Source organism: Lissotriton helveticus, chromosome 3_1 (assembly GCF_964261635.1).
Source record: "Lissotriton helveticus chromosome 3_1, aLisHel1.1, whole genome shotgun sequence".
Taxonomy (NCBI): Eukaryota; Metazoa; Chordata; class Amphibia; order Caudata; family Salamandridae; genus Lissotriton; species Lissotriton helveticus.
Window position 1 is genome coordinate 704,174,864 of NC_136061.1, and position 25,724 is coordinate 704,200,587.

A 25,724-nucleotide genomic window follows, 5' to 3' on the forward strand; every position below is an offset into this window, starting at 1 on the left:
TAGAGTTATGGCCTTCTGGTGTCTTTGTATCTAGATCGATTATGTAACGTGTTTCCAACTTTCTAAGTTGTGCTTCCCGATTGCCGCTTCGTCTCAATACTGGAATAGAATATATTACAAAGTATTTAAGATGTTCCAGGTTGTTATTATGGACATCTTTAAAATGGCATGCAACAGGGTACGTTGGATCGGAGTTTGTGATTGCTCCCATATGTTGCAGTACTCTCTTGTGGACCTGGAGCATCGTGCTGCCCACGTACTGCAACCCACAAGAGCACTCCAAAATGTATATTGTATATTCTGTTTTGCAGGTAAACAATTTACTTATTGCGATAGGACCTTTCCTGAATGGAGTTGAGTAGGATGCTTTGTTGACACTGTACCTACATGCACGAAAAGTAGTGCATTTCACAAACCCTTTGCGTGACGTCAAACAATTGGTTGGGGATTTAACCTCTAGACTGCTGCTGACTAAAGCATCCTTCATCAAACTGGCTTTTCTAAAAGTGATACTGGGGTTTTTTGGTAAAGAATTACATATAATTGGGTCACTCAGGACAATTGGCCAGTTTCTGTTGATAATTTTGCGTAATTTATTCTGTTGTTTATTATATGTCAGTATTAATCTAGTATCCTGATCTGTCTGGTGGATGTCTGCTCTATTTGCTTGAATGGTAGCAGGTTTGGATAGGATTTCTCTTCTGTTTAACGAACCTGCTTTTTTATAGCATTATCAATTGTGCTTTCCGAGTATCATGTGGCCAGGATTCTTACTTTACTTTGCGTTTGGGCATCAGCACGATCTACGTCTTTACTGCACATCCACCTAATTCTCAACATTTCCCCATAGGGGATGCTATTAATCAAGTGTTTGGGATGGTAACTCTTCGCGTACAGTACAGTTTCCCGCTGTTGTTTTGCGGTGTAGCTTAGTCTCTATTTTTTAATTACTGATACATACTTCTACATCCAGGAAACATACTGACTGTTTGCTAATGGTGGCTGTGAACTGTAGGTTCAAGGTGTTATTGATTAGATTGCCAGAATTATATGCGCTCTCCTCAACTCCCCTGCAAATAACAAACAAGTCGTCAATGTTTCTTAACCAGGTAATAACATGGTTTTCCACTACCAACTTATGTTTCACATTTAAAACCATTTCTTCCCACCATCCCATGTGGAGGCAGGCATAGCTGGGTGAAAAACATGCCCCTATTGCTACACCCAGTGTTTGCTGAACGATTTGGTTTTGAAACATAAAATAGTTATTCTCTGAGCATGTTGACTATCATTTTGTTGTGTTGATAGAGATACATTGGTCTGGATCCCAAGTAATGTTCTATGGCCCTTATACCATCCTGGTGGTGGATACTGATGTATAGAGAAAGTCATGTCAAGGGACATTAAAAGATAGTCTTGTTCCCACACATAGTTGTCAATATTTTTATTGAGAAAATCACTGGTGTCTCGGATGTGTATATATATATATATAAATATATATATATTCACTGAAAAAACCATAGGTTTCACACCAGTTATAGTTAGGTGGAAATTTTACTCGCATAAAACCATTGAAATTCCCACGTTATAGTTAGTTGGACTCACTATAACTTGCGCGTGCAATGCACTGCTGATGATGTCACATATTACATCACTCATGACATGGTCAGTGACATCACTCATGACATCACTGATGACATCTCAAATGACATCACTGATGACAACATCCTTGTGACAAAGTGGCAGACCTCCTATCAGCATACAATAACCTTTGACACACACATTCAAAAATAGAAACTAACATTTTCTTAAAAAAGGAGAAACCAATACCAATTACAACAACTTATTAGGTAATTCCAACATCTACATACACATCCACTCATTCACCAACAGTTCTATATAGTCACTGATGCATGTACTTACTCATCATATGTACTCATACACCTATACATCCTGTTACACACTAATACTCATCCATCTAGTTACTCACACACAAATTCACACATGCAAATAAACTATCAAAAAAACATTTACTTGATTATACTGCTATATACACACCACTACACATACTTCTACAGAAACGGAAACATATTTACTCTCTTAAACAATCAATTATAAAAACACATACTCACTAACACACCCATACACACAATCATCCACCCATACAGTCTTGCACACATGCTGTCTTCAAAATACATACAAATAGTGAGTCACTCATTCATGCATCTGTGCTCTAAGTAATATCCCTCACCGAACCATACAGACACTGATACTGATACTCAAAAAAACAACTAATAACCCATATACACACTCATGTAGCTACTCACCAACCCATGCAGCCACTTATACACAAAGTGAGACACAGATACAGATATTTAAATATTTAAACATTACTCGCTAATATATGTATTCACTAAGATACATTTAATAAGTCAGTTAACCAATCAATTTTACACAAAAAAACATCCATTTAGACATTTATTTACCCATTTATTCTTCCATCAACCTTTAGATATACATATATAAAAAAAAATTATTTTTCAGAAAGATACACATTCACTGGATGATGTCATCAGTGATGTCATTTGAGATGTCATCAGTGAAGTCATGTGTGATGTCACTGACCATGTCATGAGTGATGTAATATGTGACGTCATCAGCAGTGCATTGCACGCGCAAGTTATAGTGAGTCCAACTAACTATAACGTGGGAATTTCAATGGTTTTATGTGAGTAAAATTTCCACCTAACTATAACTGGTGTGAAACCTATGGTTTTTTCAGTGAATGTAATAGTTTTTTTAAATGCTAATTCCTAACTATAACTGGTGTGAAACCTATGGTTTTTTCAGTGAATGAATATATATATATGCTGGCAACTATGAGAGAATAAACTTCCTTTGAATTGCAACTTTAGCGCTGTGGAGTGGTCTGTACCTGTGGCTTTCTTTGTGGAAGGAATGCTTTTCCTCGTGTAAAGAACGGAGCAGGAACTTGAATCATATATATATATATATATTATCACCAACCAAACTTTCATCATCAAAAGAGGCGCTGACTCCGTGTATCTCAGTTCAAGAATTTTATTTCTTACATCAGCTTCTGCTCAGACGCGTTTCGGCGGCTCTTCCCGCCTTGCTCACTAACATCAGACCCACTGAATCTGTGCTATATATACATACACATGTTGCATAATCACATGAGTCATAATTGTTATTTTGTAATTGGCTCTGGTGTCGCCATGGTAATTCTAGTTACACCCACATGCCTACGTGACCACTACCATGAATGCATCATTCCTAATACATAACATCATACACACAATCATGTTTGACTAAACATTATCGTCATGTTTAAACAATATGCTGACGTTATTTCGTTATTTTATTTCATCACAATCCCGTGTTACAATGAATTAATTGACCACATTACTTTAGGTCTACAATGCTTATCCCTACGTTACATTAGTTTGTTTCCGTCATAGCGCTTGGGCGTGATTGACGGGGGGGTGTGTGACGCTTCCCAGGCCGGTGATTGGTTTGTGTGTCGAGAACTACAAAGGGGCTCGGTAATACCGGAGATCGGTTTGCTGGCCTGGTGGCAGAGTCAGAACATGTTACAGCCTACCCAGTCCTTCCTCGTGTGTCTGGTAAGTGAAGCGTATGAATATCAGCTTTCGCGTTCTCATTTTCGAGCACATATTCACGTTGGCCTTTTATAAGCTACAGATTTCGCGCTAGTGCGCACCCTATTTGTTGGGTTTTTGGGCAGATCCTGCTCTGATGTGGTTCATCATGTTTTACCGGGATCGACTTAACTAACGATATGACGTGTTTAGTGTGGATAGTGGGTGTGGATTACATGTGACTGCAATTGGAAATCGTTTAATGTTGGCGCAATCTGGGTCTTAGTTAAAAGGTACTAAGGTACAGTAGGGGTAGGCTATTTAGATGTGCACACTCAGGGCTTCATCTGCGTTTAGCCCTGCGGGGATTTTGGAATTCAACAGAATGATATATCTGGATTCCAGACGGCGTAACGCAAGCTTGCGATTGCCGCCTCTTACATTTCTTGGGATGCTATCAATGACAAAATATGTCAGACCTTTTGCGTCCCCTCCATGCATTTCATGGATGTGTCTCGCTACTGGGTAGGATGGGTCCTTGTTGGTGATAGCTCTCAGGTGTTGTAAGATTCTTACATGTACTTGGTGTATCGTTGATCCTACATATTGTTTACCACATTCACATACAAGTACATAAACGGCGTATTCCGTTTTGCAAGTGAAGTGTTCCTTGATGGCATAGGGTTGTTTGCGAAAGGGTACTGTGACACTCGTAGTGTTCTTCCCATGGGTACAGGCTTTACATTTAGGACATTTTTTGAAACCCTTTTGTGACTGGAACCAATTTTTCTGTTTTTGGATGGCTGGGGCATTGTTGACCAATTGTTGACGCATTGATCGGGCCTTTCTGAAGGATACCAGTGGTTTATCACCCACTTTATCACCTATGATTGCATCATTACGGATCAATGGCCAATGCCTTCTGAGTATTTTTCGAAGGTTGGCATGGTGGCGATTGTAGCCCGTAATTAGCCTCGGGGGTTGCCTTTCCTGTTGTTTTGGTCCAGTTTCTTCCACATCAGGGAATAGTAGCTCCCGTCTGTTTTTGGCGCTACATTTTACTTCCGCAGTTTTGCATGTTCTATCAGTGTAACCTCTATGCTTCAATCTCGTAAAGAGATTGATTTTTGCTTCAGCTAACCCTTCCTCGGTGCTACAGTTTCGGGTCATCCTAAGACATTCTGCGTATGGGATAGACTGTTTAAGGGGTGTCGGGTGGAAACTGGTAGCGTGGAGAATTGTATTGCCCGCAGTGGGCTTTCTGTAGGTGCGTGTCTGTATTGTGTCATTCATAATAAACAATTCTACATCCAGGAATTGTATACTTTCTTTGTTCACATTACAGGTAAATTTGAGATTCAATGAGTTTTCATTCAACTGTTCAGTGAAGCTCCTCGCACTTTCCTCATTCCCCTCCCACAAAATAAAGATGTCATCAATGAAGCGTTTGTAGATGACAATATTGTGGTTCATAGTTTGTCCATATAGTTTCTGTAGCACCTGCTCCTCCCACCAGCCCATATGCAGATTAGCATAGCTGGGAGAGAAGCAAGTGCCCATCGCCGAACCTTGGATTTGTTTGTAAAACAGTTTATCGAATATAAATGTGTTATTCGTAAGACACCATTCACACATCTCCAGCAGCATTTTAGTGTGTTCATATTGGTTGATAGGTCTTTTTCCCAAGAAATGTTTTATGGCATTTAGACCGTCCTTATGCCTTATGCTGGTGTAAAGAGCTTGGACATCAAGAGTCATAAAAATGTAGTTTTCTTTCCACTTTATGTCATAGATCTTTGTCAGGAAGTCTCCTGTGTCCTTAATGTACGCCGGTAATTTTCTGACCTCTGGTTGAAGGAAATGATCAATAAACACACTTGTGTTCTCGAATAGGCTCCCTATTGCCGAGATTATTGGTCTTCCAGGTGGTATGTTTTCATTCTTGTGTATCTTGGGGATCAGATATAGTTGCGCTGTGACCGGGTAATCAGTCTTTAGGAATTCAAATTCATTCTTGCTAATTAGGCCTTTGCCTCTCCATTTATACAGTTCGTTATGGTACTTTTCTTGAATGCCTACCAGATACGTAGGACTGATTCTCATGTAACACTCTCTGTCCTGTAGTTGACTCAGTGCCTCAGTGTTATACATTTCCAGCGGCCAGAGAACTATGTTTCCCCCTTTGTCGGACCATCTCACCACGATGTCCGACCTGGCTTTAATTTTTTCCATCAGTGCATTGTATTTTCTAGTGTGGTCTTCATTTTGTTTATAACGTAGTTTAGTACTCATCATTGAAAGCTCTTTGAGGTCTTTAATCACATACTCTGCGAACAAATCCAACCCATCTTTTGGCATTGTTGGCACAAATATTGATTTAGGCTTGAAACCTGTTTTCACCGTTTGCCAAATATTGATGTCTGAATTAAGGGCTGCCCCACTCGGTGTGATTTCTTCAGTACCATTTTCAATTTCCATTTCCAGATCTATAAGGTCTTGTAGTGCGTCCATATGTTCCACATTTAGCATCTCGGTCATATCATTGTTGGGCATTACAGCCACAGTACTCGTTTTTACGTTGTAGAAATACTTTTGCAGTTTTAATTTTCTTACATATAGGAACAAATCAATCCTTGTTTGGGTGTAATCAAAGTTAGTGTTACTGCAGAAAGTCAAGCCTAATGATAAAATTTCTAATTCTTCCTTCGATAGCTCCATGTTTGTTAAGTTTATGACTGTGTTGTCTTTGTTTGTCTCAATCATCGGCGTCTGTTGTATCTGTATTGTTGTTTTTTCTTTTGTTTTTCGTCTTTTTGCGCTTGTTGTCCCCCACCTCCTGTCTTTTCTTCTCCTGCTTGTTGTTTTTGTTGTTTTTGGTTCTGATTGCTCCTGCCTGGCCCTTCTCCTTGATTTGACGCCCTTCGTGGACGCAATGTTCTGAGGCGCTGTTGGCGTAAAAAAGCAAATTCCTGTGCCGGAGTTGGTGCTGGTCCAAGCATTTGTGCACTTTGATTGCTGTCATTATCTGTGTCATATTCTGAGCTTATCTCATTCTCACTTTGTTCAGGGGCCCCGGGTTGATTACCCTGTGCGTTTTGAAGGGGTTGTTTCCTTATTTGATCGAATTTCCTCGCAAACGTATAGATCCTTCCGTTTAAATAATCATTTCTGTCCCTCTGAAATTTGATGGCTTTTCTTTCCTTGATTTCTGCTTCATGTTTGTCTAATCTTGTTTGGATTTCTTTCATTCTTTCTGCAATTTCTTCCTTGTTCTCTTTTGCGTCTAGTTCTTTTAATATATCTTCAATCCGTGTGATCAATTTCACTCTGTCACTTGCTGCAAATTGGATCAGTATTTTGAGCATATTTTCAGATGATTTTGCACTATTTTCAGCCCACATTTGCAGCATTGCCGGATCGGGGTCCTCATAGGTGGGTGCTACTAATACTCTCAGCCCTCTGGGGATTCTGTTTACATCCAGGTATCTCGAAAGGGATTTCACTTCCCACCACTTTGCGACTTCTTTTTTGCGTAATTTTTCCAACTCATTCAAAAGTATTTTGGTTTCATCTTTCTCTTTGGGTTGGGTCTGAGCACTTTGTTTGGTCTTGTCGCCTTTCCCCGTGTCTGTGTCAGTAAATATGTCTTTTGCAGCCTCCTCTCTTCCCTTTTCCCATTCAGCAGCCATGCTGATCAATTTGAAGACAATATTAATGCTTGTACAGATACACTGCCCGTGTGGTTTAAAGTTCCCTCCACACTTGGGCTCACTCTCCCACTCGATCCTTGCCTTGCGCCCGTTCCCGTTACTCGCATCAAGCCACGGCTTACCAGAAATTCCCGACTGCTCTCCAGCGATCGTCGATCTCCAGGTCGCCAGTCTCAGATGTTTTCACAGGTTTCTCGGGGCTCTTCGCATTTCGATCTTTTGGGGGGCACTGTGTGTCTTTTTTCTCCAAAAGCTTCCCATAGAATTGTCCTTTACGACACAGTGCTGCCAGAACGAGGAGGGTCAGCGTTGGGCTTCCAGGACTCCAGCCCTCTATATTATCACCAACCAAACTTTCATCATCAAAAGAGGCGCTGACTCCGTGTATCTCAGTTCAAGAATTTTATTTCTTACATCAGCTTCTGCTCAGACGCGTTTCGGCGGCTCTTCCCGCCTTGCTCACTAACATCAGACCCACTGAATCTGTGCTATATATACATACACATGTTGCATAATCACATGAGTCATAATTGTTATTTTGTAATTGGCTCTGGTGTCGCCATGGTAATTCTAGTTACACCCACATGCCTACGTGACCACTATGTATGTATATATTACCTACTGGCGGTCGTAAAAAGTAGGTATATATAGTTAGGATTTTTTCCCTATGGGATTTTTGAAAAGTCTATGTCTAATAACTTTGGCGTTTGTGGACGGAATTGGCTGAAATTTTCAGGAAAATGGAACATTTTGTTCCTGAGCAGCCCCTGAAAATTTGGAGGGGGTTCGTTAAGGGGGGGCCGAGAAAAAAGGGGGGTCCCAAAACGTGTTTTTCCAATGTTAATTTCCATAGGGCGGTTGGCCTCACTTTTAGCCCGAACGGCTGAATGGATTTGCACGAAACTTGGCAAAATTGTAGGGACTGTTAGCCCGATGTGCCTTTGCTAGGTCTCAATATATGTGCTCCAGTGGATTTTGAGAAATTAACGTTCAAAAAAAGATATATATCTGTAAGCGCGCTCTGGGCAGCGCTCCGGTTCGCGTACTTGACGCGTAACGGAACTTCGCGAAGCGAAGCTGATTGGCTCTCCGGTGTCTGTCAACATTCTAAACAGTCCGGAGCGGCCGCCATCTTGTCTCTCGGTAGGATCGAGAGACAAGAGGAGGCCAAAACAAAGGGGGAAATGACCATAAGGGGGCATAGTAGATCCTCCCTGACCCCCTAGGTTTGATGTGGAGGCTTTAAAAGGGCCCCGCAGGGCAAAAAAAAAAAAAAAAACTTTTTTTTTTGCGTGGGGAGCGCCAGGTTCGCGAACCGGGAAGCATTCTGGGGAGCGTACTATAAGGAAAAAAGAATGATAGACTTTTCAAATACTGTATGTTAATTGATTGTTGGTTTTGTTGATTATTTTTTAATTTCTTTATTTTTTAAGCAATTATTTATTATTGTGATTGTGTTTCAAAATTTAATAAACTTTCTAACATTTCACTGTCTGAAATGTCATTATTTTCATTGAACATAGTTTGTAATCTCTGAGGGTGTAAAATGTCCTCATTTTGAAGGAGGTCATCTACTGCTTGCACACATTGCAGTAGTTCTTGGACCCAAGTTTCATCCATAAATTCTATATAATTTGGATCAATTATTTCTTGGCTGCTCTCTTGCAGGACAATTTGAAATGAAACTTTGTGTTCGCCTTCCATTTTGCCTGAAATTTGGATAAAAAAAATATATATTAGTAGAGATAGGGCATGGTTGGGATTAATTTTAGATAGGCAGTTTTTATCAGTGAATTTATCTTTGGGCAGTGTATAGTATCAGAGTGGAAGTAGGAATATAAAAAAGTGTATGTGATTTAACGTAAGTAATTTCATAATTATACAAGAGAAACCTAACTCCATCCATAACTATAACAGAGAAGTCTATCTAAATCTATAACTACTACAGAGGGATAGTATATAACTATCAGAAAAAGTTTACCATATTAACTTATAGTGCACAATATACTTCAGTTTTAAAAATAACAACTTACCTTTACAAAGAAGTTGAAGTGATTAGTGAAAATCCAATTGAAATGTACAACAAGAAGTAGTAGTCAAAATGGCTGTGTTTCCTTCTCTTCCTTTATATATATTCAGGTATATAACCAATCAAATGTCAGGTAATAAAAGTAGAAAATGAAAGTAACATTTTCATTGGTTGTCAATTCCAACACTTCAGATGTGTTTTGAGAAGTAATTTACCTCACGGTATTTAGAGAGGTCTACAGGCTAAATGGCTAAATGGAATTTCAATAAAATTTGTGAAAATGATAGGGATTGGTATGTAGTATGAGCTAATCTATATTTGGTGAGAGTGTCTCCAGTCGTTTTTCTGTAAATTACTTTCCCACCTTTTTTGATGGTGCGCTTCCCAGGGAGCGACCCGGTACGCGAACTGGCGAGCGCCCCGGTACGCGAACCTGAAGCGTTACGGGAGTCCACCATTTTGTGTTTCGGTCGACTTAAGATGCAAGATGGAGGGCAAATAATGTTCAGAATGGGTAGAAGGGGGCACGGTAGACTTATCTTGACCCCCTAGGTTTTCTGAGGGTGGCTGAGGAGGCTTATATGTGCGAAAAAAAACATTTTTTTTTTAAATTTCGCGAGGTTAGCTTCCGGTTCGCGTACCGGGTAGCACCCCGGGGAGCGTACTTTGTTGAAAATTAGTGAAAAAAGTTAGAGAAAAATAATAATTGTGAGTGATCAGATGTAGGGTAGCTCTGAGAAGAGCTTTTGGGTTTATGGTAATTTAGGTACTTATAAGTAGGTACCAATGCACAGTCTTAAATTCAGAATGAAAATTCTGTTGCCCTCATCTGAGAAGTGAACTCCATCTCCTCTGTAGATATCTTGCATGTAGTAACGCAAGTTATTGTTGTACATGGAGCCCATTCCATGGTCTCTCATGTAAGCTGAAACAGATTTGTTTACATGCTTCCTCGACTTCTCAATTTGTGGACAAAATTGGTTTGACCACCTCCATTTCTGTCTTTGGCATATATTTGAATATACCAAGGCAGTTTGAGGAAAAAGTGCCATCAATTGCTCAAAGGTGTTCTTTAAAAGCATTTCCAGACCTACCCCAGTCAAAGTGCCCAAATCATTACCTCCACAGTGCACAATTAACAGGTCAAGTTTTGGCAAATGCATAAAGGTTTTCACCAATGGTATCAATTGGTGACATTTTAATCCTCTGTGGCCAAACCACTTAATTTCCACATCTTGTAAATTGAGGTTAGGTAAATTTCTGTTCTCAGCATACCTCTGAGCCCAATAGATGTAACTATGTCCAACAATCCAGACAGAAAACATGGTGAGAGAAGGTTCTGCTGCAGTCAGATGAAGTGTGGCAATGAAATGGCAGTTGAAAAAATAAGAGTTTAAAATGAAAAAAACTGTGGAGTTTCTGTGTTAATGAAGCAGTAACAGTGATTGGTGGATTTTGATTGCTGAAAACAGAAAGTTAGGGTGCATGGATGAGTTCTTTGAAAGATGTATTTTGAGTGGTCAAGAAAAAATCATTAAATGAAAGATTGCACTGGATATGCAGGTGCACTGAGAGTTCAGAGTTCAATTGAAACATTGTTGTGTGAACTTGCAAACACCAGAGGTCTTCCAAGAGGTGGTTGCTATGCAAAAAAGGCAGAGAGGGCAGAGGGGGGAAGGGTTTTGATTTGAAAAAAGTGAGGGAAGAGTTTTGATTGGGTGACATGAGAGATATGTGTGAAGAATTACAGCATTTCTGTGCTTTTGATAGCTGCAGACTCTGGAGTGCATACCTTTTGCTCTGCTGAAGACAAATTGGTGTGTTTCTGAGACTGTTTTGAAACTCATAAAGTATTTGCTAAGGTGAGAAAAGATTTCTTTAATTTAGATAGAGAATAGTGTGCTTTAAGGAGAAAATTATGAAGAAAGTTGTGTTTTTCAAATGTTGCTTTGTCTCAAGTGTTTTACAAATAGATTTTGTTTCTGAGAAATTGTAATTGGAGAAAATGTGAAGTATTAGTACTGACAGGGTGTTTTTGTGCATAGGAGCTGTGGGGTGTTTTCAAATTATGACTTGAAAATCGTTTTTGAGGAAAAGGAATGGTTTATAAAATTTATGACAAGGACATAATGGTGTATGCTTCTTTATAAGGCATTTGAGTGTCTCTGATGTTATTTTTCCCATTTTAATGTAAGACCTTTCCCTGTGGAGCAAATTGCTTGTAAATATGCTCCCACCTGTGCATGGCAAATTTAGATTTTGAATGTTTGCGTTACATAGCCATGTTAAAAGTGACCCAAACATGCTGCAAAGGCAATCAAAAAACGCTTTCATGTGTCTTAAGGACATTTTAAGTCATTTCCCCATGTGGAGTGTTTTCAAATTATGACTTGAAAATCGTTTTTGGGGAAAAGGAATGGTTTTAAAATTTATGACAAGGACATAATGGTGTATGCTTCTTTATAAGGCATTTCAGTGTCTCTGATGTTATTTTTCCCATATTAAATTAAAAGACCTTTCCCCGTGGAGCAAATTCCTTGTAAATATGCTCCCACCTGTGCATGGTAAATTTAGATTTTGATTGTTTGAGTTACATAGCCATGTTAAAAGTGACCCAAAAAAGTTGCAAAGGCTTTAAAAAAACCCTTTCATGTGTCTTAAGGACATTTTAAGTCATTTCCCCGTGGGCAGTGTTTTCAAATTATGGCTTGAAAATCGTTTTTGAGGTAAAGGAATGTTTTTAAAATTTATGTGCGCCATATGCCCCCAAATTTCTTTTTCAGGGGTGCAGCAGGGTGTTCTTGAGACACCCCTGCACCCTTGGAACAATTCCTAATTTGTGATGAGCTAATTGCTAATCGCAAATTGCACCTTCATTCCTATGGGCCTCCTGCAATCGCAAATTAGGAATGGTAAAGAATCGCTATTTATTCCTTAAAATTCGCTATTTAGGAAATGCAAAATAGTTTGATGATACATATGGTGGTTCATCTCTAACAAGATAAGAAGCTTAGGGATAGATTTATGATGACTGGCGCAATGAAGTGGACATCACTTACTTCATTGGTAGGCCTTTACATGTATTATCTCCTCTGTATTCTTCAACAAGCGTAACTTTGATCTGCAACCCTGAGTAGGCCTCACCTTAAACAAACCTCTGGATAGGCCACACCTTATCGTCATCCTGAATTAATCATTTAAAATGCTAGGGACAGATTTATGATAGGTGTATGCCTCTTTTGCGCCACTGTGCGTCACTTTTGTGATGCAGCGGCGGTGCAAAAGATTTGCTATGAGGCGACAAAATTACAAATTGATGCATTTAGGCAGATGTGTCATGCTGTAAAAAAACCGTGCCACATGAAACCGATGCAGCAGTGATGCAAAAGATGCACCATGTTGCAAGACAGGCCTCACTTGGGGCCATATGTATCAAGCTAATTAGCATTCGCAAAGGCAGAAATTCTGCGAATTTCGGCCTTTGCGAATGCTAATTAGACAAATGGTATGTATCAAACAAGTTTGATGCAAAATAAGGAATAGCAAAATTTGCTATTCCTTATTTTGCGATTGCACTTAAGGATTTGCAAATTTTTGCGATTCGTTAAATGCAATGTATCAAACAAAAAATATGCAAAAAATGCCATTAAGGATTTGCAAATTACCACCAACTTCTAGTTGGTGGTAATTTGCAAATTCTTTTCAAAAAGCTTTTTTTCCAAAAAACAAAAGGTGCCATATGACGCCCATACATGTGCGCCATATGCCCCCAAATTTCTTTTTCAGGGGTGCAGCAGGGTGTTCTTGAGACACCCCTGCACCCTTGGAAAAATTCCTAATTTGCGATGAGCTAATTGCTAATTGCAAATTGCACCTTCATTCCTATGGGCCTCCTGGCCCATGGAAATGAATGGGTAATTTGCAATTAGCAATTTGCTCATCGCAAATTAGGAATGGTAAAGAATCGCTATTTATTCCTTAAAATTCGCTATTTAGGAAATGCAAAATAGTTTGATGATACATATGGCGGTTCATCTCTAACAAGATAAGAAGCTTAGGGATAGATTTATGATGACTGGCGCAATGAAGTGGACATCACTTACTTCATTGGTAGGCCTTTACATCTATTATCTCCTCTGTATTCTTCAACAAGCGTAACTTTGATCTGCAACCCTGAGTAGGCCTCACCTTAAACAAACCTCTGGATAGGCCACACCTTATCGTCATCCTGAATTAATCATTTAAAATGCTAGGGACAGATTTATGATAGGTGTATGCCTCTTTTGCGCCACTGTGCGTCACTTTTGTGATGCAGCGGCGGTGCAAAAGATTTGCTATGAGGCGACAAAATTACAAATTGATGCATTTAGGCAGATGTGTCATGCTGTAAAAAAAACGTGCCACATGAAACCGATGCAGCAGTGATGCAAAAGATGCACCATGTTGCAAGACAGGCCTCACTTGGGGCCATATGTATCAAGCTAATTAGCATTCGCAAAGGCCGAAATTCTGCAAATTTCGGCCTTTGCGAATGCTAATTAGAGAAATGGTATGTATCAAACAAGTTTGATGCAAAATAAGGAATAGCAAAATTTGCTATTCCTTATTTTGCGATTGCACTTAAGGATTTGCAAATTTTGCGATTCCTTAAATGCAATGTATCAAACAAAAAATATGCAAAAAATGGCATTAAGGATTTACAAATTACCACCAACTTCTAGTTGGTGGTAATTTGCAAATTCTTTTCAAAAAGCTTTTTTTCCAAAAAACAAAAGGTGCCATATGACGCCCATACATGCCCTTAGGGCATGTATGTGCGCCATATGCCCCCAAATTTCTTTTTCAGGGGTGCAGCAAAAAAACCCTTTCATGTGTCTTAAGGACATTTTAAGTCATTTCCCCGTGGGCAGTGTTTTCAAATTATGGCTTGAAAATCGTTTTTGAGGTAAAGGAATGTTTTTAAAATTTATGTGCGCCATATGCCCCCAAATTTCTTTTTCAGGGGTGCAGCAGGGTGTTCTTGAGACACCCCTGCACCCTTGGAAAAATTCCTAATTTGCGATGAGCTAATTGCTAATCACAAATTGCACCTTCATTCCTATGGGCCTCCTGGCCCATGCAAATGAATGGGTAATTTGCAATTAGCAATTTGCTCATCGCAAATTAGGAATGGTAAAGAATCGCTATTTATTCCTTAAAATTCGCTATTTAGGAAATGCAAAATAGTTTGATGATACATATGGCGGTTCATCTCTAACAAGATAAGAAGCTTAGGGATAGATTTATGATGACTGGCGCATCACCAGGGATGTGCCAGTCATCTTGCGCCGCTGTTCCGCCACCCATGGTGTGCTGCATTTACAATGCGGCGCACCATGGGGCAAAAACGGCACAGATGCGTGATGCATCTGTGCCGTAAAGGTGGCGCATTGCTGGAGTTGTATCGCAAGTGCGATGCAGCTCCAGCAAGGCTCAGGGGTGCCCCATCTCCACAATGCTGCATCAAGATCTATGCCTGCTTCAAGCAGGCGCAGGGTTTTGACGCAGCTTTGTCCTATCTGATTGTAAATGCGGCACACCATGGGTTGCAGAGCAGCGGTGCACGTTAACTGGTGCATCCCTGGGGATGTGCCAGTTAACATAAATCTGCCCCTTTACATTTAAGTATGTGCAGGGGACACAGAGTCGGTGAGGCTTATCCAAGGTTAAGAAGAGATGAGTCCTGTTCACTGAAAAATTGGACATAGGCTTCACCTCCTCAGCATCGCTGGACATGGCTAAATAATAGCTGCAAAATGTTACTCTTGTTAAACAATTTTACTATTATAATCTCTGAGATTTGTCTCTTACTCTGCAACATCTCATTGTTGTTATCTTTCTTTAAAGATAAAGACAACATCAACATGAGCGACAATCAGCAATCAGTTGATTTCGACCTCATCATTGAACTCGTAATTGAAACATCAGTGGATGTTGATCCCTTGGATGATTTAAATCCTGAGGATGAAGAAGAACGTGATGAGGATGCAAATTTGTCAGAATTGTATGACATAGGATGGGAAGCTGACGTGCTTGAGCCTATGGAACTATAAACATTTATTTTAAAAATTTATAATTTATAATAAATAAAAAGTAAAAATGTAAACTGTTTCATTTAAAAATAAAGACACCTTCAAAAACAGGTTATGTGTAGTGTCTTCAATAAAATATTAAAATATGCTCATAAAATTAGATCAGATTCACATATAAAACAGCACAGGTAAAATGAATATAAATTCCATTTCTTTTCTGCTATTTCTGTATTCTAAATTTGCCAAGCACTAAAAAATCTTCTATGTAAAAATGTCAAGTAGTGTGTTACGTTTTTGATGACTGTTATTGATTTACTGTAATAGTGGTTAATAACATTTTTTATTATATTTTACCACAGAGATCAACTGCAGATCATTTCAAGATTTCAGCATGCCAACCAAAGAAAGACTGAGAAAGGCTGCAAAACGTCAAAGACAGCAGGTCAATGAAAAAAAGCAGCAGTCCTCTAACAAAGAGATTTGTCAAGTCACCAAGAAAGCACCGGGTAAGAGTACAAAAACATTCATAAGAAATATCTGTAGTAAAAAAAATATTACTACAGAAAATGTTTCAGTCCAGAAAAAGAGAAGCAATTCAAACGGAAAGGAAAGGCCAATGAAAAATGTTACTGCTAGAGCAAGAGATAACTCTGTGCATGATAGTAGAAGGAAACAACAGTTTAGGGACATTCGTAAACGAATGTTCCGCAACAGGATAATTGGCAATTTGTTAAAAAATATTAAGAAAGGTCAACAGAAAGTGGTTTTTTATAAGAGAAAAAAAATAGTTGAGAAAGTTATTGATCAGGCATTTGAAATTAAACGTAAGTTATTTATTTTGATAATCAATAGAATTAGGAAGCTAAACAAGGCAATTTATGATTTCAAAAGAAATAGTAGATGGAAGAGAATAGTTAATCGTAGTAATTTTTGTGAAGTTTTTTCTGGAGAATGGATGCATAGTTCAAGCTGTGAGGCATTTTTTTAATGAGGAGAGTTATTTCCAGGATAATGATTTGGTGCATGCAGTTGACACCAGTGGTCGAGCTTATGAAGTGAAAGATGGTTGTCCAGTTGAAAAAGAAAAACTTGTGACAACAGAGATAGAAGAGGTGTTAGGTAATGAGGTTTTAGGAAGACGTCCTAAGGGTCCTGTGTACACCTGGAAGTGTAGTAGTATTTGCAGTGTGCGACAGGATTCCATCAATTTGCTTTGTGATTTTGTACGGTCATTTAATAAGAAAAGTTTGAAGCAGAAAATGAAGTTGTTGCAAGAATTAGATCCTTGCAGAGTGAGAGAAGTGACAGGTTTGCATGGTCATTCACTGGCTTGTCTTTCCAGGAGAGTATGCCAGAGTGTTTTTCATCATTTCAGGATGCTAGCAGTGCATCATAATAAAGTGAGGAAATTAGTTAGAATGTTGTATTATGCTAAGAGTCCAGCAATTATGCTTAAACAATTATGCGCTGCTCTTTTGCATGGTTCTGAAATAGATGTGAAGAATATATGTGAAGAAATTGAGTTTTGTTACTTTGGAAGTAAAGAGGAGAATGTTGAAATTGACCAAGAAGAAGAGGGTAATGTGGAAGATAGTGTACAGGTTTCCAGTACAGATAATTTCCAGAGGGAAATTGCGACGTTTGAGGTGAAATCAAGTGAGAGGCCAAATTTCACTTGTGTGTGTTGTCGACGCACTTATTATAAGAATCAGACTAAGCTAGTGGATTTATATGCAAAAAGTGAAAGGGAAAATAATAGCGAATGGAAGGATTTCACAACATACTTGATGGTAGAAAATTGTTTTGATTTGGGATTGGATCAACGTGTGTGTACTTATTGTTGTAACAAATTAAATCAAAACCAGATGCCTGCTAGAGCAGTTCATAATAATCTGGAATTGGTTGAGATTCCTTCTGAATTGAAGGATTTAAATACTTATGAATCTATTTTGATTCAAAGTATCCATCCCTTTCAGGCTATTGTAAGAATGGAGCCAAAGACAGGGAAATTGCCTCCATCAGATTTACAGAGAGGATTAAAGGGAAGAGTTGTTTATTTGCCTCTAGATTTGAAGAAAAACATTAACACAATTGGAGTAGAAAAAGTGGAAGAGGAACCTCTGGTTATCTTAGTTAATGGGGTTCCGACAAAGAATAAGAAAATATGGCAAGATTTAGTGGATGTTAGGAAAGTTAAAAAGGCAACATTGTATTTGAAAAAAAATAATAAAAACTATAAGAATGTATATGTTGCAGAAGAGGAAGTAAGTGAGGAAGAGGATAGCGATTTGTGTGCTGGTCAAATTGAGAAAGTAGAACCCTGTACTAGTGAAGAAATATATGAACATTATAGTGTTCATCCTTTGCATTCCAAGGAAGTCATGGGGAATGCTATTGAGTTGTTTCAAATGAAACAAGCCAAAGGGAGTCCCATTAGTGTTTGGGAGGAAAGTTTGGAAGCTCGGTGTTTCCCACAGCTTTTTCCAACAGGTCAGGGAGGAAGATATGATGAGCGACCTCATCAAATTCCTGCTTCTGAATACCGGACTTTGCGATTGTATGCAGGAGATGCTAGGTTTCGACAATGCATTCCCTATTTGTTTCATCTCCTGTTTGAAAGCGATCTGTCTGGACTGTCATATGCAGTGAACCACATCTTGAAAAGTCATGCAAAACATCTCGGCAAGTGACTTTATGGATAAAGTCAATGTCCAAGACAGTATTTTGGATTCTCACCTGATTAATCTCATGGCGTGTCAGCGTGGTACTAATGAGTACTGGTACCGTCGTCATGGTGATTTAAAATGTATGCTGAGGAACTTAGGAACTCCCACATGGTTCCTCACTCTGAGCTGTGCCGAGTATGGCTGGGAAGACTTACTTGAATTTCTACGAGAGGCAAATGGAAACATCGAAAACATCGAATTCAAGACACCCGGAGAACTGTGCTCTTTGGATCCAGTCAATGTATGCAGGTACTTCAATCATAGATTTGAAGCTATGATGTCTTTCATCATGAATAAGAAGAATCCACCTCTTGGAGAGGTGTTGGATTTCTTCTGGAGAAAGGAGTACCAAGCAAGAGGTGCTCCTCATATACATATGCTGCTGTGGATCAAGGATGCACCTAAATTTGGAACGGATCCAGAAGACTCAGTGATGAGTTTCATACAACAGTATTCTACGTGTGCTGTTCCAAACGCAAAGGAGAAGAAAAGCCTAAGAGAAAAAGTTCTACGTTTCCAAAGCCATCGATTTGGAAAGTACTGTCGTCGTAAATTCCGAAACAAGGACAAGTTCTACACCAAATGTCGTTTCGGCTTTCCACGACCGGTGATTTCTAAAGGAAGAGTAAACAGTTTGATGTCTTCGCTGCGACATAATGTGATGAAGAAATCACCTAAAAACACATACAATTTGAAGAGGAACGAAGAGTCCAAGTACATCAACGACTACAACCTGGTGATTTTGTCCATGTGGAATGCTAACATGGATATACAGTTTGTGGCTGATAACTGTATGGCTGTGGCTCGGTATGTGACATCTTACATCACCAAAAAAGAGAAGACAGAATTGAAGGATATGTGGGAGGACATTTCCCATGAAAAGAGCCTCAGTAAAAAGTTGTACAGTTTCAGTCTGAAGATGTTGTCACATCGAGAAATCGGAGCTTACGAATGTTCTGACCGGTTGTCTTCAGCAAGTCTCTATGCCAAGTCCAGGAGTATCGTTTGGGCGAGTCTTGGTCTTGCTGCAACGCGTAATCGAGTTCTGAAACCTGTGCGGGAAATTGAGTATTTGGCGGAAAAGGAGCCAAACAGTACCGACATTTTGAAGACCAACATGTTGGATACATATTATCCAAATCGAAGCAGTCACCTCGAGAATGTTTGTCTGCATGAGGTTCTTCAAAATTACATATTCAAGAGGAACATCAAAGAAGATACTGAGAAAGGAGTGTATGCTGTAATAGGAAGTGAGGGATGTCTGGTCAAGCAAAGAAAATGCCACTTGGTAAACCATCAAAAATTGAGTGGCGAATCTCCTGAAAAAAAGGAGTTTTTCTATTTAGCACTTTTGCAACTTTTCAAGCCTTGGCGTGCAGAAGAGGAACTGCTTGGAGATTTCCTCTGTTACGAAGACTCTTTCAATGCTGCCAAGGAGACCATAGAATGTCCTGCTTTTCCCAAATATGTAGAAATGTTGAATGCGGAAATTGAGCAGGAAGCAACGATTGCAGCCGAGATTGCCAGAGACAGTTCTCAGGACAGTCAGAGTTCTGCTTCATTGAGTCAGGATCCACTAGGAGGACCTGTTATCGAAAATGAAGCTGCCACTGCTATGAATGAAGTGGAAAGAGCCATGGCACATGCTCAGGAGGATGCGGTTAACTTAGAAGAGTTGGAAAATATATGACGAAGTTACCATGCAAATTGATCATGGATTAAGTCATGAGAAGAAAGAGTGCTCATGTACGTCGTTGAAGCCTGTCCGACTGTACGTGAGTGGAGAAGCGGGAACTGGAAAAAGTTTCCTTATTAAAGCAATTCCATGTTATTTGCAGGAAAGGACAGAGTCATCGCTGTCTTGTGTTGTCACCGCTCCAACTGGACTGGCAGCACATAACATTAAAGGGATTACTTTACATCGTTTACTGATGCTGCCAGTGGAGCATGACAACAAATTACAATATCACAAGCTATCTGGAGATGCTTGTTGTGAAGTTTCAAGAATCTTGAGGAAAATGAAACTTCTTATCATTGACGAAGTAAGCATGGTTTCCAATGTCATGCTTGCCTTTGTGCATTTGAGAATGCAAGAAGTTCTCAAAACAGAGTATGATGTGTTATTTGGTGGCAAACACATCATTGTTTTCGGAGATCTTCTGCAGCTGACACCAGTGAAAGGGCAACCTGTGTTCAAAATGCTCACGCATGAAGATACCAGGAAGTGCCTAGGGAGCATTGGCAACGTCAATATATGGTTAAACTTCAATTATGCTGAACTGCATGAAAATATGCGTCAGGCGAAGGATGAAGTTTACAAGACTATTCTACAAGATGTTAGAATTGGAAAAGTGACCGAGCATGGGAAAGAAGCTTTACATGCACGATTACTGTCAAATTTATATCCAGAACAAGATGTTGGGCCTGAGAATATTTTTCAGAAAATTACTGAGAAGAAATCTGGAATATGTTTGATGCCAACTCTTGCAGAATGTGCCAAATTCAACAACAAAATGTTGCATTTAGAAAATCAAGAGATTGTGAAACTGGAAGCTATTGACAGAGTAGAGCATATGGGATCAACAATTATTTTGTCTGAGAATTTGAAAACAAAATTGGATTCATTAGAGAAGACTATATCTAAAACTGCAGGTTTTGAAAAGACTCTGAATGTGTGCTTGAACTGCCGTATAATTTTAAGAAGGAATTTACATGTTGAAAGAGGTCTGGTAAATGGATCAATGGGTAATGTTGTTGATTTTGTAAAAACAGAAATAGAGATGGAATTGAATTTTTAAAAATTAAATTTGATGGCATTGAGGAAGTACAGCTAATTGGTCGTTGTTCTGCTAGATTTTTGCTTGTAAAAGACTTATATGTTCGCTGTAAGCAGTTTCCTGTTTTCTTGGCATATGCGGTGACAATCCATAAATCCCAAGGTTTAAGTGTAGACAGTGCATTGGTGAATATTGGCAGTTCTGTGTTCAAGGAGGGTATGGCATATGTGGCATTGTCACGAGTTAGAACTTTATCGGGATTGTACTTGATTGAGTGTGATGTCACAAACATTTGTGCGGATCTAGATTGTGTTAAGGAATACAATAGGTTAAGAAGAGAGTATGCGCCACATTTGCCTCAATATCCTTTGTTTGAGAAACGTGTGGTAGGCCGGAAACGAAGAAATGTGACCAATACTGGGGAGGTTGTAGCAAAAAGACGAAAAATCGATGAACCTGAAATTATAAGCAGAAACAAAAAGGATTCTGTTGAAGATGTTGTTGGTTTTCAATTTGAAAACAGTTCTGGTGTCAACTGCTATGCTAATGTAGTGGTTAATGTTTTGTTTTCTCTAGAAAATGTAAAAGAAGAGATTGTGGTCAATTCTGATCAAAGATTTTGCAGTTTATTAAATTCTGTGTTAGAGAAATGTAGCACTGATAGAACAAAAATAGAAAGTGTGTCTGAAATTCGAAATCTGTTAGACAGATGTTCAGGCCAAACACAATTCTCTCAAAATATTCAGCAAGATTGTCAGGAGTTTTTAATGTATATGCTTGATGTATTGCATGCTGAAGGTGTAGATGTAGATCACCTGTTTGGGCTTTCTTATCAATGGCAGCATGACTGCGAGAACTGTAGGGTATCAAGTACTACTAGTGTAGACTCAGAAAGATTTATATATTTAACTTTGCCAGACAGTAAATCAGTCTCTTTTAATAAACTAGTAAAAGCAGCTGATCACAACATGGAGTGTAGCCAATGTAAATCTGAAATGATGTCCACATTATTTATACGAACATATGGCCAGTATGTTATTTTAATGTTCCAACAATGTAGGCCTGATGGAACAAAATTGACAACTTTAATTTAAAATGTTGTGGCTTCACAGTTGTCAATATCAGGAAGGACTTTTGTAACTGCAGCAATTATATATCATGACGGTCCTTCAATAACATCAGGACATTACACAGCTTATTTAAAGTGTGGTATATAAATAAATAATACCGGATCTATTTTTGACTGGACATAGTAATAACAGATAGCTCAATAAATAAGAGTCAAGATTCGAGGTAGTAGGAGTTTGCAGGTTTAATGCAGCATAAGGACAGGAACAGGACAACCTGCACAGGAATAGGATGGCAGCGCTGCCGGGGGCAGGATCAGTATCGGCGTATCGGCGCTGGCGTAACATTTAATAACAGTGCACAAGTATATATACTAAAACAATTGCATTACAATACATACGATAGGCGGAGCAGTGGGTGTGGTCAATAGCATTCGCGAAAGATAAGGGTGAAAGTAGGTGTAACAGGAGGCGTATTCATAGACATGTGATGTAAACGTAACAGAATATGTCATAAATGGGGCGGAAACATGGAGGGGGCTATCTGAGGAGCCGGGACCTCTAACCTAGTGGTGCGCGCAAACTGACAATGACGTGTTACTAGGAGAAGCTGGGGGCTATGACTTCTGCGCTAGGAGCAGAGACTGAAGTCTGGAGAGTCAGGGCGACATGTACCTAAACACTATCTAGTATCTGATGTTTAGAGAACATGTTGATAGAATCCAAAAGTTATCGGGGTAAAGGCTAACAGATTCTAAGACTGGTGCATGCATTATTCTACATGTAGTGTGTGTTGAGGAATATTAAATGACCATTAATACAGCATTTCTCTTTCATGGAGACGTAAAGGCTAGACGATGACTGAAACTATTGATGCGATTCAGTAGCTTAGGAATGCAGAGAAGGAGGGCTGGACTGATAACTAGAATCATAACATACTCTTGGCAGACTAGCAGGCAGAGCCAGGCCGAGCCGGGCACTGTGAGGCAGGAAGTAAGTGAAGGGTCAGGAATACAGGTGGGGGCTGTATCGCTCCTCAGCGAGGGTTCAGGAGACAGGAGCTGAATCTGATGTCCGGGCCCTTTTGAGGCCTAGAAACGGGGACTTTTCAATGAAATAACGTGCACACTGAGAAACGTGGCAACGTAACCTTACATAGGCCTAATACTCGTAGCTTTCATGAGAACTGGAAACTGGCATACTAGAGGTGGACACAACTGTAATTGCGTCTTTAAACGATCATGGGGAATACATATGCATATTAATCATGCACATACAACATAAGATGGGGAACACGTAGGGACACAGAACATGGCAAAATTTACTTTTCCACAAAAGTCTAGAAATGGCTGGTCATTCTGCAATGATTCTGTTTTAATTTTCAAAAAAAAATTGCCGTATGACCTTAAAAACTCTTACCTGGTGTTTTTAAAACCAAAATTTTAGGGAAAGAATCTCGGGATGTGCTCTGAGGAATTTCAAGAAGTACTAATGGCTCCTACACGATTTGGCCTTGAGGATAAGTGTAGTACAGAGACATAACTTCTTACCATAACACTGGACGTCATGGAGAAATAACTGCACTTTGAATGAATTCAGAAAAACTGTTTCTTTTTATAAGCAAATTGAAGCAGCCAATCAAAACATGGAGTAGAGGGAATGTAAGTCTGCAATGCTGTCTACTGTTTTATATTGCTTTGTGATTAAAAGTGATGTAGAGAATTAAATAATTGTAGTAGTCATAGAGATAGTGTAAGTCTGCTTCATAGTAAGCAGTATCAGTGTCATAGGAAATGTAGAACATGACTGAGCAAGAAGGGGAAGATATTACTAGTCCAGGATTGTGAATATGATCTTCAACATTTTAATTGTGAAAGTTGCGGAAATACAACATGACGGGATTGGCTTACAAGAATTCTAAGAGTTATAAATGGCTCTGACATGATTTGGCCTTGTGGAAACGTGTGGTAGAGAGCAAGAAGTCATTTATTGTATGTAACATGTTTTTCAAAACGATGGAGGTTTTCTTTCAGAAAGTGGCGGTCTGAAAGTAATAACAGCACAACAGAGTGTAAGCTGTTCATAGGACATCCTTCGACGTCATGGAAAGTAAGTTAACTTTAAGGAGTTCTGAATTCTGATTTGTTATGTTGTATGGGTTTTTTAAACACAATCATTTTGATTGTGTTTTTTTTTCCCCGCTGTTATATGATGAATACCTTCAAGTCACTGTTTTTAGTGAAATTTGATACATTCTGAGAACAGCAAAAATAAACCATTTAACATGTATAATTAATTCTGTACTGTTTGCATTTATGATGTACATTTAGAACTGTGTAGGAGGCATGGAGAAGGAGAGGCTTCTGTAAGTGTCAAAGTTGTTGCATACAGTGCTCATATTCTACGTAGTCTTTCATATGATAGACTACATTTCCACAATGAGATACCTAAGCAAAGGAAACACAGGTGATATGATTGTGGAATGAGCAAAAAAAATTGCACGTTTTTCAATTATATTACCTGTGTTTCCTAACATTACACATCACATTGTGTAGATGAGGTTTAGGCCTGTTCCTGGAGACAGAGGAGGTCTGACATTTGTTCAAGAGTGCAGTGGACATGACTCACTTCGTTGGTAGGCCTCCACATGTATTATCTCCTCTGTATTCTTCAACAAACCTAAATTCCATCTGCAACCCTGAGTAGGACTTACCTGAAACAAATCTGTGGATAGGTTACACCTTATTGGCATCTTGAAACAATCATTTAAAATGTTAGGGTCAGATTTATGGTGGCCGTGCGCCTCTTTTGCTCCATTGTGGGTCACTTTTGTGTAAAAGATGCACCATGTTGCAAGATAGGTTTCAGTTCATCTCCAGCAAGATACCATCAGTTTAAAATGTATATAATTAGCACTGTGTAGGGGGCATGCAGAAGCTGAAGCTTTTGAAGTGTCAAAGTTGTTGCATGCAGTGCTGCACTTCTGGGTACTGTTTAATATGCTGTACTACATCTGCACTATGAGATGCCTAAGCCTAGGCAACACAGGTGATGTGATTGTGAAATGAGGAAAAGAACCTCCACATTTTTCAATTACATCACCTGTGTTTCCTAAGTTTACGAATGACGTTGTGCAGATGAAGTTTAGGTCTGTCCACGGACACAGAAGAGGTCTGGCCTTTGTTCAAGAGTGAAGTGGACATGACTTACTTCATTGGTAGGCCTTCACATGTATTATCTCCTCTGTATTCTTCAACAAGCGTAACTTTGATCTGCAACCCTGAGTAGGCCTCACCTTAAACAAACCTCTGGATAGGCCACACCTTATCGTCATCCTGAATCAATCATTTCAAATGCTAGGGACAGATTTATGATAGGTGTAGGCCTCTTTTGCGCCACTGTGCGTCACTTTTGTGATGCAGCGGCGGTGCAAAAGATTTGCTATGAGGCGACAAAATTACAAATTGATGCATCTAGGCAGATGTGTCATGCTGTAAAAAACCCGTGCCACATGAAACCGATGCAGCAGTGATGCAAAAGATGCACCATGTTGCAAGACAGACCTGACTTCATCTCCAACAAGATAAGAAGCTAAGTCTTCTGTAAATGTCAAAATTGTTGTATATACTGCTCAACTTCTATGTACTCTTTGATATGCTAGACTCCATCTGCACTATGAGATACCTAACCAAAGGCAACACAGGTGATGTGATTGTGAAAT